Source organism: Colias croceus, chromosome 15 (genome assembly GCF_905220415.1).
Source record: "Colias croceus chromosome 15, ilColCroc2.1".
In the NCBI taxonomy this organism is placed as follows: domain Eukaryota; kingdom Metazoa; phylum Arthropoda; class Insecta; order Lepidoptera; family Pieridae; genus Colias; species Colias croceus.
Window position 1 is genome coordinate 961,438 of NC_059551.1, and position 16,993 is coordinate 978,430.

Sequence of the window (16,993 nt, forward strand, 5' to 3'; positions counted from 1 at the left end):
TTTTTATGTGCTATTTACTAAAAAGGTTTGATGTCGGTGCATGGGCTTAATACTAAGTGCTTAGTGTTTGGCACCGACTTCAAACCTATTTAATAAATAGCACATAAAAATAATATGTAGTAATTAATAATATCAAATCTTTTTTATTTCTTACTTTTCCGTTTTTGAAGTCGGTTGTTTTTAACGCAGTTATTTTTATTTAATACTTTTTAGTGTATTTTTCAACACGAATCAAACGAGCCCAAACTCGATAAAGTTGAGTCAATATATTACTGAGTTCCTATGGCCACCTTCCGATTCCATCATCAGATCAGCTCCATGTCATGATAATGTTTCATCGCTATCCAATTTACATTCGTATACAAAATTTCAGCTCAATCGGTTACCGGGAAGTGAATCAAAGTTACTTGCTACATTGAAATTAAGTCATCGAGTACAGACAAAAATGCTCATAAAATAAAAACTACTAGGCCTAGCCGAATAAAATTTTTATGGGACCAATTCGACACCATCCCGCATCGAACAAAAAAAGAATCACGTAAATCGGTTCAGAAACCTCGGAGTAATCGGTGTACATACATAAAAAAAAAAAAAAAAAAAAAAAATATACCGGCCGAATTGATAACCTCCTCCTTTTTTTTGAAGTCGGTTAATAAAATCGAAACTGCCTACTACATAAAACATAAATTTATTGATTTTAAACTAAATTATGCGCATTGTGTTAGCAATACATATTAATGAGATCGCGTCCCCATAATCGTTTATAGCAGGACAATTAGTACCCACATAAAAGTCATCTATAGCCTTCCGACTAGCCACACTAACTTGCAGCACCTCAAGAACAGCCAACAGGTTCGAATGCCGCTTGGTGATCGATTTTTCTCTATTCTTCAAAAATCTCAAGACCAGTTAGTACCCATCAATTACCCAACACCTAACCTCCGTCAAAAAAGCGCATGAATCACGCCAACACGCAAACCGGTAAGTCTACGTTACGTCGACCCCAATCGTGTATAGATGAATGGAGATGGTGAAGCACTGCGGAGACCATTGACGACGTAGCTTATAACGGTGTACTTGCATGTCATTATGTTCGCCGTCCATTGATAAAATGCTCGTCTTTATTTAACATGGTTACGACTTCCGCAATTCCACACCTGACTAGTGACCATATATTAAAGTTTAATTAGTATATGGTACACCTTGTGAGAACTAAGACAAATTTTGGATTGTGAATGCTATTATTAATTGCTGTGTGATCGATCCGGATGTCATCCATTTGCGTTTATTAGACGTCTTATATAATACGCAAAAATTATGACAGTAATGTAAATAATATTTTAATTTGTATTTTAAAAACTGTCAATATAAATTGGCAACATTTAGCATTTTAAGCACTTATTAATAACAAAATTTATGTTTAATAATTTTATGTTATTATTCAAAATCAGATTGTATATGAGACATAAATCCTTTTCATTCATAGCTTCGTAATACGTTTTTACTTTATAAATGAATTTGATATGTTCATCCTTTAGCAAAAGCAACCATATTAAAAAGCTTCTAATAAAGCTATTGGCTTCAACCGCATGGTCCAAGGAAAATTTTATCTTTTACCGCGGCAAAAAGTACCATAGATCACTTTGCCATCTATCTCGAATTACAATAATGATATCATACAATCGTTCCGTTGCAACGTGAAATAAAGACAAAGAAGCGTACATAGTTTCGCATTAAAACATCAGTTAGCTGAGTTAGGATCTAATTCAATCATACTATTCACAGTTCTCCATAGATAAAGTCACTAGGAATCACCTTCTAGCGACGTATACCGGATGCCCTCATCACTTGTCACATAATGCAATGATATCCATGGTCTGACAGCAGCTGCAGCTCACGCCTGTGCGGACATCTTAGATTCATTTGTCAATTGAGTCTACATTGTAATTTATTTATTTATTTATTTTAAATTACAATCTACTAGTGGCAGAGCAGTGGTGGCTCAGTGGTGAGACCTCGGACTTCGAATCGATAAGTCCGTGGTTCGAGACCAGGCGAGCGCGCAGGAAATAAATTGATTTTTCAATTTATCTGCGCATATTGTAACATCACCACTGCTCGAACGGTGAAGGAAAACATCGTGAGGAAACCGACATGTCGAAGAATTAAAAAAAAAAAAAAGTTCGACGACATGTGTCATCCGCCAACCCGCACTTGGCCAGCGTGGTGGATTATGGCCTGTACCCTCATAGGAGGCCCGTGTCCCAGCAGTGGGAACGTATATGGGCTGATGATGATGATGATGATGACAATCTACTAGAATGACTATTCACAGTTTAGCTGGCCAGTTGGCTTGGTTGGTAGTGCTAGTGACCCTGCCTTCCAAGCCACTGGTCGTGGGTTCGATTCCCACCCGGGGCAAATATTTATGTGATGAACATAGATATTTGATCTGTGTCTATCTATATAAGTATTTATTTAAAATTATATATGTATGTTTATCAGCCATCTGGTTTCCATAACACAAGCGAAAGCTTAGTATGGGATCAGACCATGCCGTGTGTGAAAATTGTCCCGAAATATTTATTTATTTAGTTTTCCAAAGATAAAGTCACTTGGTAATGGTAACATATAATGCAATGATTTTTATATATTTATCAATGGTACCGATAGCAGCTGCAGCTCACGCCTTTCCGTACACCTTAGATTCATTTGTCAATAAATGATAAGTGATCGAGACTACGTTGTAATTTGTACTGATGTAAGAGGTGTAACTTGTAAGTTGTATGGCTGTTAGGTTGGAAACAAATGGACATGAAGTGCATTATTTATGAACTTATTGAGATTTCTGAAAGATCTACTGTAACCACATTAGAACTGAACAAAATAAAGTTATGTTGATGTATTACATGTTCATCAAATTGTTTTAGTAACTGAAAGTTGACACAGATGGTAGGTACAAGTTAAAAAGTATCAAAAATACAATTGTTAAATTTTGTTTGTTTAATGTTATAATTGTTTAGAAATTAAGCCAGCCATCGAGTTTTGTGTTCATTTTGTCACAGGCAGAATTATAAAAACACCCATACAAACATTACATAGTTTCCTTTCAAATTAAAATACAATTTTATGTGAGCAAATAAAAAAAAAACAGTTTTCAAGATACTTCAGAAATCACAAAGCTATCCTATAACGAGTGAACATACAAGACTTCGTCTTCACGTCTAACGTCTAACCAATTATAGATTCCAGTTTTACACCTAGACCATCCTAAATTCAAACTAGTTCTGCACACCACCTGCACCGCATCCGGTACAAATTTCGACAAGACGCGTCTGTGGGAGCGGCTCCATTCACTGTTCCCGACGAAACCAGTTTGATTTCGCGATGTAACAGCGGATATTAAATCAGTCGTCTATAACTGATTGATGAGTGATTAGACGTGTGATCGATGTACGATTTATGCGACGGCTGCGGTCATTAAATTAGCTGCGATAGATAGATATGATCAATGAGCCCGCGAACCGTGGTCACGTAGCTGGGAACCGAACCGCCGATTTGCGGCACTATTGCTCGACAGCTTCGAGATGAGAAATTTGTATCTATCGTCTGGTTTTTAATGGGTGCATTTTTAATGTCATACATTTATTCAAAGGCCACTGGTACGGTTGGTTTATGCGATGGACATAACGAAAGACTTAAAGAGGAAATTAAAGTCACATTTCACGCTCTTTAAGAACCATAAAGAATACTAAACATAGTTGTTTTGGTGACCTTTAGAAACATAACCAAATTTGTTTACAAACATTGAATTGCCTTTACATGCCTGTCTACCAACATACTTGTTTAATAAACGTTTTTTTTTTTTGCATTTCCTCACCTCACCTTCTCCATAAACTCCAAACTGATCAGATTCTAATGCCTCCTCCACATTACTCGCGAAGTTGAACGAGGTTAGACGAATCGAATAATGTAGAGAGGCACTTCGGCTTACTTCGTCAAACTTTACCTCGCCTCGGCCGACTTCCGTTTGTTGTCGGTTTTTGCGCCCGAGTCAAAGGGCACGAAGTTACCTGAAGTTCGTTCTGAATAAATGTATGCGCTCCTCGCGAAGTTGAACGAGTGTGTAGTGTAGCACCGCGGACTTCAGTCAACTTCGGCCGAGTACTTCGCCGAGGAACTTCGCTAGTAGTGTGGAGGAGGCATAACACCGTACAGAGTAATGCACTGGGTTCATAGTTTGTACCCAGCATTACTACGACAACATCTAGTTAGTAAGACACTATCTATGTGACGTCAATGTCGAGCGTCGTCCAGTGTCCATCAGTAGGCGTCGCACGCTACAATCATAACATAAATACCGTCACATGGCTTTGCTCAACAATCGCAAATGTAACAAGCGAGCTACGACTCGTCTCATAATTCATTTGCTACTGTTTTTAAATAGTAATGGGCCATTTGAGAGCTTGTATCATCTGATTTATTATTGACGATTTGACAATATTCGAGCTGAATGATGTATCAATATAAAATGTACTTGTGTTCTTCTGTAGAAAAGTCTCTTTTAAGATAATATTATATTAGGATCTGATGCTCATATTATTTTTAAATTGACGCCAAAACGAATGAATTCACTTTAATGCGAATCATTAAGACTTAGGACTTCTCTTCGTCTATCGTAACTCGTAAGCGTAACTACAATTACATATAAAACAAACAAGACAAATCTAACCTCGCAGGTCACAAAGCGAATGCATCAGCTCGCTCGTGCAGTATTAAGTCACAAGTAATAACTCATAACATCACGTGAGCCACATCATCCGCGTAGTAATGGCTGAATTTCACCCGCACACACACAAATATACGTAATACACACACACATATACATGCATCATACACACACACGCGCTCTGCGCATACGCACGCGTGCGTCTGTGTGCGTTTCCGGTCGCATCTGTGACTGATCGAGTCCGATGTCCAGTGTGCTACACAACAGATAGGCTAATATCTATTGAAGTAGAGATTATTTTCAATCGACGTGTAATTCGATGCACTAAATAGTAAATAGTTATGGAATAAAATATTTAAACCGGGTAGAAACGCATTTGCATAATGACTTAATTACAAAGTGAACCCGGATTACTTAATGAAGTAACTGAGGTTTATGACGGACACCTGATCTGTCTTATGAGGTGGTTGAATCCATGCTTATAGGTAAAATCTAATTAAAAGACTATTTAGTTGTAATGATGCCTTTTTATTTGACCTCATAGGATATGTAAAATCCTCTTCTGTTTCCCTATGCTTATGCACATATTTTGGTGTACAACTGAATTTCGAAACGTCAAATCATCCCAAAAAAATACAAATCTCAAATCAAAGACATTTCTCGTACAAAACATCGGTGGTATCATACAATTAGAACTAACAGACATTCCTGTGACAAAGATATTTTCAGAATATCGCGATACAGACGTCTGGTCGTGTACAGACTATAATTACACACGTCAGACACAACAAAAACAATGCGATCTATGTCTCAACATTCTCTAATTATCCCCGATACTGTGCTACTGTAAAGGTATGCGTCTCTATTCAGTTGCTTGAATTAATTTTGTGAACGACAAATCTATGGGTAAATCGCTACAAAGTATAAAACAAAGTCACCTTTTCTGTCCCTATATCCCTACGTATGCTTAAATCTTTAAAACTACGCCACTGATTTTGATGCAGTTTTGTTTTAATAGATAGAGTGATTCAAGAGAATGGTTTTACTATATCATTTAATAGGATTAAGACAAAACGGGCGAAGCCGCGGGCGGTAAGCTAGTAATATTATAAATTTTTACACTACTCGTTCACACGATTTTTTGACATGTCTGACATTTCCGTTACAATTGTGTCGTCAATGTGACATTTTAAAAATGAAGCTGGTGAATGCACCGGTTTTAAATTATCTGTATATGTAAAAAGTGCTGTAAATAAAGGAACACGTGAGATACCAAATTGCTGTCGGATTATTCTTTATCCATTTCCTACCACAACGCCCGCGCCGTACGCAAGAATAACCACGTACTATTCAAAATCTGTATTTACAAAAAATACGTGAGATACTACTTTGAGGTTGGATTATTTTCTATCCATAATCCATAACGAAAACCAAATTTTTACTAACATTAGTATGATTATATTAAATTTTTACTAACATTAGTATAAAAATATTGTAGCTAACAAGTGGCCCAATGATGTTTCGATAAATAAATGAATTAGTATTATAACTAGTGACAAATCTCAATACCATTGTAGCAGTGTTCAATCACGCTATATTTACACAAACAACAAGACAATGTAGACGCGAGGGCGGTGCGCGAGCGTCTAATTACCGCACCAAGTTCGTGAGACGGCCCGGCGCGAATCGCTTCTGCCAAAGGATGCGCCCACGCATACAGTATTCTATCGGTAACTAATATTACAAAGAGGAAAATATTATTTTGTTATTTGAATTGATTATAATCAAAAATTATGGGATCGATATTATTAACTTAGTTTCGCTTTTTAATTTTATCTTTTATGTGGCAAGAATGGGCATTATTAATTATTATTATCGTTGTAAAACAATCAATATTTCGAGCAAGTTTGTAATTTCTGTCGGTTGGATATAGCTCATATTTTTTTTAAATAGTCAAACGCAAACATATACTTTATGAAGCACTTAATATTTTAACTACATATTTAATGTAAATATGTATTAAAAAAATTAAACAAGTATTTATGAACAATGACATTCTACACCGCACTAAACTGCTAACAAGTTTTAGGTACAATATTTACGTAATAAATTATTTAATGAATCGAGCTAAATTTAATGGCCCCGAAACATCGCTATAAATATTTAGCGAAGCGATACTTTATTGCACAAAAGGGACACATCCCTAGGTATTTGATCGTTAAAATCTTTAGCCCTCCTTTACATTTGTAAACTATTGAAATGTAGACAACAATAAAAACAACATAAATCTCTATTCAGTATACAGTATACCTAAAGATTTAAAATAATACCATTTCATCTCCCTACTTGGGATTTATCATATGTGTATGATACTAATGTAGTTACTGTGGTAACTAACACAATCTCTACAACAGTATTTTTTTTTTCATACAACGGAGTAAATACCAACCAGAGAATTTTTCAAACTTATAAAAACAGATTTTAAATGTATTTTTATCATAGTATAAACTATAAGTATTAAATTTATACATTTTTCAATATCTTAAGTCCAATTACACCCAAAGAGCCATAAACGCAAGAACGTATACAAGAAAAACTTGAGAACAACAACAATACATTCATCTACGAATTCATTTCCATAAATTCAGACGACAAATCGCTTTATAATAACATAGACTCAGAGTTTAACGAGCTGCATAAATTGCATAAATAACATAGCAAGTACAATTTAAATTATTAATGAAACGACAACAATTCGCCGCCGCATCGCGCAGGTACATTTTGCAAGACGCCCACAACATCTCTGATATTACCAAACTGCATTATACAATCAACATCAACAGTATTAAACTCAACTCCATTATACGCGACCAACATTATTTCAAAATGCCACAACTAAAATCCCATAAAAATGATAGAACCAGACAATAACATTAGAAGCAGGTAAAGCGCTCCACCGATCTTTTGTTCGACCTCCATAGCCGACAGCGAGTCTGCCAGGTGTCCATTGTGCAGTTTTCTATTAAATTCCCAGAAATCGAAGCATTTGTCGCACATGTGCCTGTAAATGTACCTGTGCTCGTAAACTCCTTTGTGAAATACACGTGAATAGCTTCGAAATATTTCTAAAGGTTAGTCGGGCATAGAAAACGTCCGAGAAGCTTTATGGACATTTTAAATTACTTTTGTCAAGCATTAATAAAAGTCTATTGATATTTTATGTTACGCTCAAATTGTTTTCGTTTATAGAGGAAGTGAATAAAATTGGAAAGATGTTAATGCACTCCGCAAAAAATACCATACAGGAAAATGAGATAGTCAATAAGTTAATAAATCCTAGAATTTATGGCACGATTTTAATTTATCGTGGGAAATTATTAACAGCAGACAGCACATCCGTTTTGGATATAATTCTCAAAACAGTTAATTGCAAAAAATTACTATCTAAATGAGTTATGCTTGATATGCTTTCACAAAAAAATAATTAAAATAGCTATTTTCATACTAATAGCATAAAAAATATGTGACGCGTCTACTTCCTTACCTACCTACTTAGATGTCAGTCTGTCCTTATTTAGGGGTGTAAAAAACGTTATTATTACAACACCTTAGAATGATCCCCAAGCAAAATTTCATAACTAAGTTAACACCAAATCCCCAATAGATAAAATAATAAATTTACCTACAAAATTACCTTCATTTGGTCAAATAAAATAGCACCAACACGTACACGAACACCATTACCAACTAAATCCCTACTGTTCTCGAATGTAACGTAACCGTATCCAATCCGATGCATGCACACCTCGCTGATAGCTGGAAACAAGACACCGAGACCAGCCAATGACCCCATACGGACAGACCACATAGTCTATAATATGTATGTGAGTATTTAGCAGCGTGTGAAGGTAATTAATGAATGGTTATTGGAAACTCAAGCCTTGTATTCATTGTAAACATATTTAGAAGTAAGGCTGAAAAGATAACAGACACTGCGTGTTGCAGAGTTCTTAACGCTGAAATTTTCTTGGAGCGACAAATTTCTAAACAGTTTCCAATATCCAACCACATTATTGATCAATTCTTGAACAAATTTAAACTATGAATACGAGACTTCATAGATGAAAGTACTCCTCAATACAAATCTCTGGAAAATGTACAAATTCTTGGGAAAAAAAACTGATTTCCAAGCTCACGAGTCGTTGAATTTCTTCCTCCATTAAATGAATGAAATTATCTATTGATGTTGATTGGCAGGATACTCCAATCTTTATCGGTTAAGTAATTACCATTAGTAAAATACTATAAACATACAAACAAGTCTGACAGACTTTGAATTGTGCCAATGAAATCGTCGAAATTAAAATCAGTTCATGACCTAAAAGCTGAAATTTTCGCAAATAGGTCAGTTTGTAGATTATCTCCGTGTTTTGATAAAAAAACACATATCAACACAAAATAAAGAACTTCCATGACATCTACCTAACTACAAAAATTGTATCATTAAAAATTTAAGATACTCTATTTTTCTCATTTTTTTTTTTAATTCTAGTTAAAAGCTCTCTACCCAAGGTCAAACAACGTCTTCCAAATATCACACTAACGAATATATCAAAAGTTTAAAATGCTCTATTTTTCCCAAGATTATTTTACCACGTCAATCATGCTCCCTTTCCAAGGTCACACACCATCTTCCAAATATACACGTAAGACCAAACTGCATTACAAAGGCAAACGCATTAAACATCAAGCGCAAACGGAAAAGTAAGGCTAAGCGCGCACCACGACTTTATGCAGCGTGATTATTTTATCGCAGAAATACAACGTATGAGTTACTATGACAATGCGCGCACATGCGATTAAATAATCGCAGAGATTTTAAAATTGTGATTTGTCACATTTTGCTGCGACTGCTCGCGACGCGATTGTCGCGAAAATGAAATGCAGAATATGAAATTGTATGGTACCGCGCGCACTGCGATAATAAAATCGCACAATCGGGCCCGGCCGGCACTTCACTTGTGTTTCGTCTGTCCAACAGTAAACATCGTAGTGGTATAGGTAGGTACTGTTTGGTAAACATAAATTCAGTAATCTGTCAAAGGTTTGAATTTATTCATTTATTTAACACTTTATTGTACAAGAAACAAAATATACATAAAGGTTACAATAATAAAAAAAAAAAATAAAAAAGCACAAAGGGCGGCCTTTTGGCGGAATTTTCATTCTATAATAGCCAAAGAATTTTTTGGGATACCTACATCCGAAGTTCATTGTATTTCTGACTAGCTTTCCACCCGCGGCATCGCCCGCGCAGTCAAAGAAAAACCCGCATAGTTCCCGTTCCCGTGGGATTTCCGGGATAAAACCTATACTATGGCCTTTCTCGGGTATCAAAATATCTCTATACCAAATTTACAGACAGACAGAGTTACTTTCGCATTTATAATATTAGTATGGATAAAAGAAACCTTTGACAATTCTATCTGCTGTAAAAGAATGAGTCCAATATAGACGATTTTTCTTTTTTTTCTTCTTATCCTCTGAAGTAGTAAATAAAGACAAGCAACTTGTACGAAATCCATGATGAAAGTGAGTAAGGATCACTATTAAATTATCGTTGTGCGCGCACCGTACTTTCTGCGATTTTCTACAGCGCGATTTTGAAATCGTGTCGCAAAAATTAAAATCGTAGTGCGCGCTTAGCCTAAGATCGTTTCGCGTTAGTGATTACGATAAGCATCAGTTCAGTGTCAATCCGACACGAGAACATTGCACCAAACACTGTCATTATTACACTATCATTACAACGCGTTTCCCATGGGTTTCTTTCCTGTTTGTAATAATATGGACAATCATGTAGATAGCGATTTTACGTGTAAACTAGTTGAAGTAACGCTATATGATATTTTTTAAATTTTTTATTTAGCCAAGTAGTTCTTGATTTCTCTACTTCGCTATTAATACGAATTTGGTTTGTTGTAGGTACAGATAAATTGAAAAACTACTTAGAAAATTCTCTCAAAACTGTTTCTGAGTACAGTTCAATTCGAGCGGTTATTTAGTTAATAAAGATATTCAAAAAATACTTTCTTTAAAACATTGGAACGTAGAATTCGATACGCAAAGGGTTAAATAGGTAAATACCAACGAACGAGTGTACCCTTTAACAATTGTGCATTCCATACAACGAGTGAGCAACCGATAGCTTTACACCTAAACCACATTCACTGCAAGAAGATTAACGGAAAAGTAATGAAGTTACAGTTAATTTAAGGTAAAACAGATAATGTACTTTTAAATGTCAATTTAATTTAATTACCATGTTAGTAATAAGGTATTTTTGCAAGTTTAGAACAATATAGAATTGAAGATGACAGTGCGTGCCGATTACAATCATGCATCAAAAGAAAAAAACCTAAATTCAATTTAAAATCGAATTTTGAATTTGGAATAAAATGTCACATCTATACCGGCTTACAGCATGCAGCGCTGATCACAAATAACAGAACAAATTCTAAATTCAAATTTAGAATTTAGAACAAAATGTCATCTCACTGCCTACAGCGTCGATGACAGTTCACGTCGATCGCAATTTAACAGGAACCAATGTTTGGCGCGCCCACATACAGAACGGGAATGCAGAAATAAATGTGTCGCGCGTGCGATGACAGGCTTATTATGCAACGGCTAAAGATCAATCCACAACGGCAACAGTACTAAATTTAATTTCACTAAAGTTTGTCTGGATGCCTAGGATATCTTTGATTTATGTACAGATGACTAGTAGACGTATGCTAATAAATATGCTTACAGAATAATGAAATTTTGGCTTTAATGACATTCTATCATATCACTTTTTGTTAAATGATTTTGTGCAAATAAATGGTTTATTTATTTATTTATTGTACATTCGAACCGCAAGGGACTGGAACGCGCTTCCTGAATCTGTGCTACCCGACGAGTACAATATGGGGGTCTTCAAGCGAAGAGTGAACCGGTACCTATTAGGAATGCGCGTACCATCTTAGACCGCATCTTATGCTTTCCATCAGGCGAGATTGTGGTCAAGCGCTTCCCTATCTAGAAAAAAAAATATATTCACAAGACTGTATTTATTTAACAAGTAAGTTTTAAATTTTAATCACTACGTACTTTGTACAAAACTAATTGGCTGCCCGCTGTCTGTCCGCCTCTATATACGCTTCGATTTTTAAAACTACACAACAGATGTTGATGTGGTTTTTTAATAGATAGAGTGATTCAAGAGGAATATTTTAGAATGTCATTTGTTAAATTTAGACAACGCGGACGAAAGGTAAGTAAGTACAATACAGAATTGTTTGACATGAATTGTGTAGATCCTATACGGTATACCTAAATCAAAATTCAAATTCAAATTAATTATTGCACAATAAAACAAGAAGGGTAACACGCTAATCGCCTCTCCATCCTGACACAAAATTAGATTCGCACAGATTTATTAGTGTTCTTATTAATTCAGACTGAAACGTGATTGATGCAACTCCCGAAATAACTATCAAAGTGATCGTACCAAAGTATCTGGCCATATTTCATTAATACATATTATACATTATTATACTGTTTATTGCATCTGTGACGGTTTGAGCAATCCGCCTGGTTGCGTCATAGTCAAATTGTTTTATTACATTTTTTAACTATTGTTAGTTAGTGCCTATATCCCCTATCCTATCCTACTAATATTATAAATACGAAAGTTTGTGAGGATAGATGTATGTGTTCACGCAAATACTACTGAATCGATTACAATGAAATTTAGCACACATAATATAGAGGGCAACAAGGATTAACACATAGTATAGGTTTTATCCCGGAAATCCCACGGGAACGGGAACTATGCGGGTTTTTCTTTGAAAACGCGAGCGAAGCGCGAGCGGAGAGCAATTTAACTGAACGGAGAACGATTTAACTGAAACGATTAATATTCTACGAAACAGATAATTCCAAATCCATGCGACTTTGCATAACGAATTTAGAGTTGTATTAAATTGATCTAGTTTTGAGCAATGATAAATTGAGCTTTTTTAAATATTAAATTAAATGTAAATGCCAACTAATTATAATTGTAAATATACTAACTAGCTTAACATTGCAATCGACGGTAATATTAAGATAAACATTACAACCTAAACATTTTTAAAACACAGTTTTATCGACAAACATAAATTTTGCATTAACGACCAATTTCTAATCACCATCATCTACCATAATTCCATCACAAAGTACAATAAGTAATGTACTCAAATAAGCTCACGACCAACCTTAATAATGTACATTGTTGATTGTGTACATCTTTAATCACACAATATACACAGCGCAATACAATCTAATTATATTATTGCATGATTGATGTTCCCAAAATAACAATCAAAGAGATCGTCTAAAACAAACCGCAGGCTCATAATGTTCCGTATCGTATCCATTACTGACTATCGTTAGCTTAACCTCATCTTTCACTAATGACTACTTATCAAGAAGCTGCGTTAAAACATCCTAGAGGTCACGAGCAAGAGCGAATGTATTCACAAATGTGAAACACAAATTTAAAATTCAGAATATCACTTACAAATTTTATCAAATTCAAAATTCAAAATTCAAATTAATTTATTTGCCAAAGAACATGGTATATCGCTCGATACTTATTAAAAACAACTTAACAATAATTTTATACTACCTTAATTGTGTTGTCACCGAACCATAAACACGATTTTACAAAATTATGATAACGCGTTATCTCACCGGGCTTGTTCCTCTAACCGCAATTTATAAGTATAAGGACGACCAAAATCGGTTGCATTATTTTTTAATCGAGGCGGACCGTTTGATCCACCATTAATTATATTCACACCTTCGCCGTCCGTTTTGGGTTTTAAGTTTTTTACATGACGTTCTCGGAAAGATGGCGGCGCGCGGCAAAAAGAGCAAGAGTCGGGGACTCGGGGCGGCGGGATGCCGTGGCCACGTGACATTCGGACACGCTCACTCGCTTTTGCTTTTATTTCACAAACAAAACGCTTTGTTGGACAAACGTTTTGTGATTCTTGCCCAGTTTTATGTGTGCAAGCTATAACCACATCCTCTTCTTATTCTAGACGTATGCGGTATGCGCGTAACTAAAAACTTCCACGAAATCATCGAATAAAATTGTCTTCCACGTCGCGTTTAGCGTCTACAAACAATTCATCTGTAATCTTTATGACATCATCTAAACCGTCCGAATAGTGATTTTATCAATTATCACCGTATTCTGAGTGGACATAACGAGGCGAATGTTCGCAGCGCATAAAATTAAGCGTTACTTGATGACCCGCGCGATACCACGCGGATAGGTATTTCGGGAAATTCCGAGACATCGCCGCTACAAAGGCTGGATTCTCTGAACGGGTAACTGCGGCTTGTTTTTTTCGTTGGTCGCGAACAAACATTTCACACTTGAGAATGTTATACATTCAAGCACACGTTCGAAGCTTTCTTGGTAGTCTAGGCTTTTGTGTTTTTATTTTTAAACCCGTAAAGCGTCGTGTTAAAGCCTTGTGTTTACCCTGGGAAGGAAAATTCCTGTCGCCAAGTTTGCTTTTTAGTATAATGAAACTATTTCAATACAGCCTTGAATTAAAAGATAATCTCATGCTATACGGTGTAGATGTATTAAATATCCGGCACGATTTAATTAATTTTGCATTAACGCCGCCTCCATATGACTGGGCAGATGGAGGTTTTAAATCTCAATATAATCTGACTACTCTGAAATTAATTTTAAGTTTGTCATAAGCCATTTATTGACTCGCATCAATTAAAAAAGGGTCGATTAATTGATACAAACATAATCTCACCTCATATATTTTTGAAGACCAAAACTTTTGATAAATGATCAGTCCCGATTTATAAAATATAGTGTAACTAATGAGACTATTAAAACTGATCACATTTCGACAAATTGGAGTACATTTTGAATATACTTATCTTAAACTGGAAACATAATGATTTTAATAAATCATATCATTGTTATGTATTTTAGGATTCAATACCATTAAATAAATATAACATATATTTAGAATAGCGTTATTTGTATGTCCCTATAATATGGAACTTATGATACCAAAACTTCTTATCTTATCTTACCTCTAAACATATCTTTCTACCTAATTAATAAGACCGTAACTCACACGGAGCGTGAAACAAAATGGCATACCGCCCGCAATGACCGGGCAATGCTAATTATTGTTCAGTGAATCGGATCACTTGATCAAGCGTGCAAGGTCGACGGACTGCACGCTCTGATGCTGGAAAGGCATAGACTGCATGTCTTCACTACATAGCATAAAGCAAAGTCGCTTCCCGCGTCTGTCTGTATGTATGCTTAAATCTTTAAAACTACCCAACGGTTTCTGATGACGCTTTTTTCTTGCTAGATAGAGTGGTTCTTGAAAAAGGTAAGTATATAATTTTTTAGGTTTTAGACAAAGCGGACGAAGCCGCGCACGGAACTAGCTTATTAGTAACAAGCTTTTGTTTACAACTTATTAGTAACAAGCTTTTGTTACTAATAAGTTAGCATATTAATATGCGGCTTTACTTGTTATTGTGATCCCCGTCAAGTTCTTTATACTACCTCTAGGTGAAATGAGAGCCTTCCGTCATTTTGGGAGCATCGGACAACCACTATGTCAGTCGATAATTTCGATGTGACGAGAATGACAATCACACAAATAAATAATCTATTGTATTTATAATAGTGATGATAATTGATAAGTATGGTTGGGATTGTAACCTAGTTAAATTAGTTTTATTTGCACTTAATTAGTTGAATATAAAGCTTATTTTTTCTTAGAACGTAATAAAATGTGAATCCTGAAAAAATACATCCGACATTCAAAATGTAGACAGCATTAGAATAATTAAAAACACTAGAAATAGATGACCCAATAACATATTCTACATATATTTAAAAATATCTAAACCATTTTAAATACACCAACCATCAAGATTATTTATATTCAGAGACAATAATCGAATCTACATCTTATCTAGATACGATATTATACCATTTATCTATCATGTTATACGCCACACCATGTAATATAACCACAAAATCTACACCATCATCTATAGGTACTAATAATATTATAAAGCTGAAGAGTTTGTTTGAACGCACTAATCTCAGGAAATACTGGTCCGATTTGAAAAATTATTTCGGTTTTCGATAGCCCATTTATCGAGGAAGGCTATCCATACTAATATTATAAATGCGAAAGTAACTCTGTCTGCCTGTCTGTTACTCAATCACGCCTTAACTACTGAACCAATTTGCATGAAATTTGGTATAGAGATATTTTGATACCCGAGAAAGGATATAGGCTACTTTTTACCCCGGGACATAGGATAGGTTTTATCCCGGAAATCCCACGGGATCGGGAACTATGCGGGTTTTTCATTGACTGCGCGGGTGAAGCCGCGGGTGGAAAGCTAGTAGGCTATATATCATCACGCTAAGACCAACACGAGTGCAGAACTGCGGGTAAAACCGCAGGGCACAGCTAGTCATTACATACAGTCTAATCCTTCCTTCCAAATCATATCCAAAAACACAAAATTACAATCACTACATCCACAATCTATCTCAGTGCCAGATGCGATCGCAGTTATCTATTTACGTAAGTGTACTAGTGGAGCGGACGCAATAACCATCCACCGGCCGATCTGTGACGCGCTTCCGACATCCCGATTCCCTTCGAGAATGGACATCTGGTTATTCACTTTCCTTGTGGCTTTTGGAATACTGCATTCATTATTGCATTAGGTAAAACGTGTTTTAAAGTACAAGTTATGTCACAAACTATTGTAGGTACAATGTGTACGGTTGAATGTATTCCAAAAATCCTTGAAAATGGACAAAATTTGGCACTTCACTTACCTAGTGAGTGTCAGGAATACTGTCTTTGCTAAAACGATAGGTAAAACGTGTTTTAAAGTACCAAGTTACGAACTTGTGCACAATCTGCACGGTTTAAAAGTTAATAATCAACCTCAAAAAAAATCATCTTAACTTTTACAAATGTGTTTATTTCATCATTTCTTTTAACACTACCACCTTTTCCGAAGGTCTGTGTTCTATTAAGTAATCTGCAAGCAACTCTATAGTTACTCTTTAAAAAATCTTTGAATAGAACCCGCCCATTCAACAACCCGACAAGTGAAAAGAGAAATATACCTACATAAAAA

General features: G+C 35.5%; 1 protein-coding gene across 2 annotated transcripts in view; it reads right to left on the reverse strand.

Moving 5' to 3' along the window:
• LOC123698257 (bone morphogenetic protein receptor type-1B) overlaps window positions 1-16,993 on the reverse strand; it is a 105,780-nt gene that overhangs the window by 29,033 nt on the left and 59,754 nt on the right. The window lies entirely within an intron of this gene.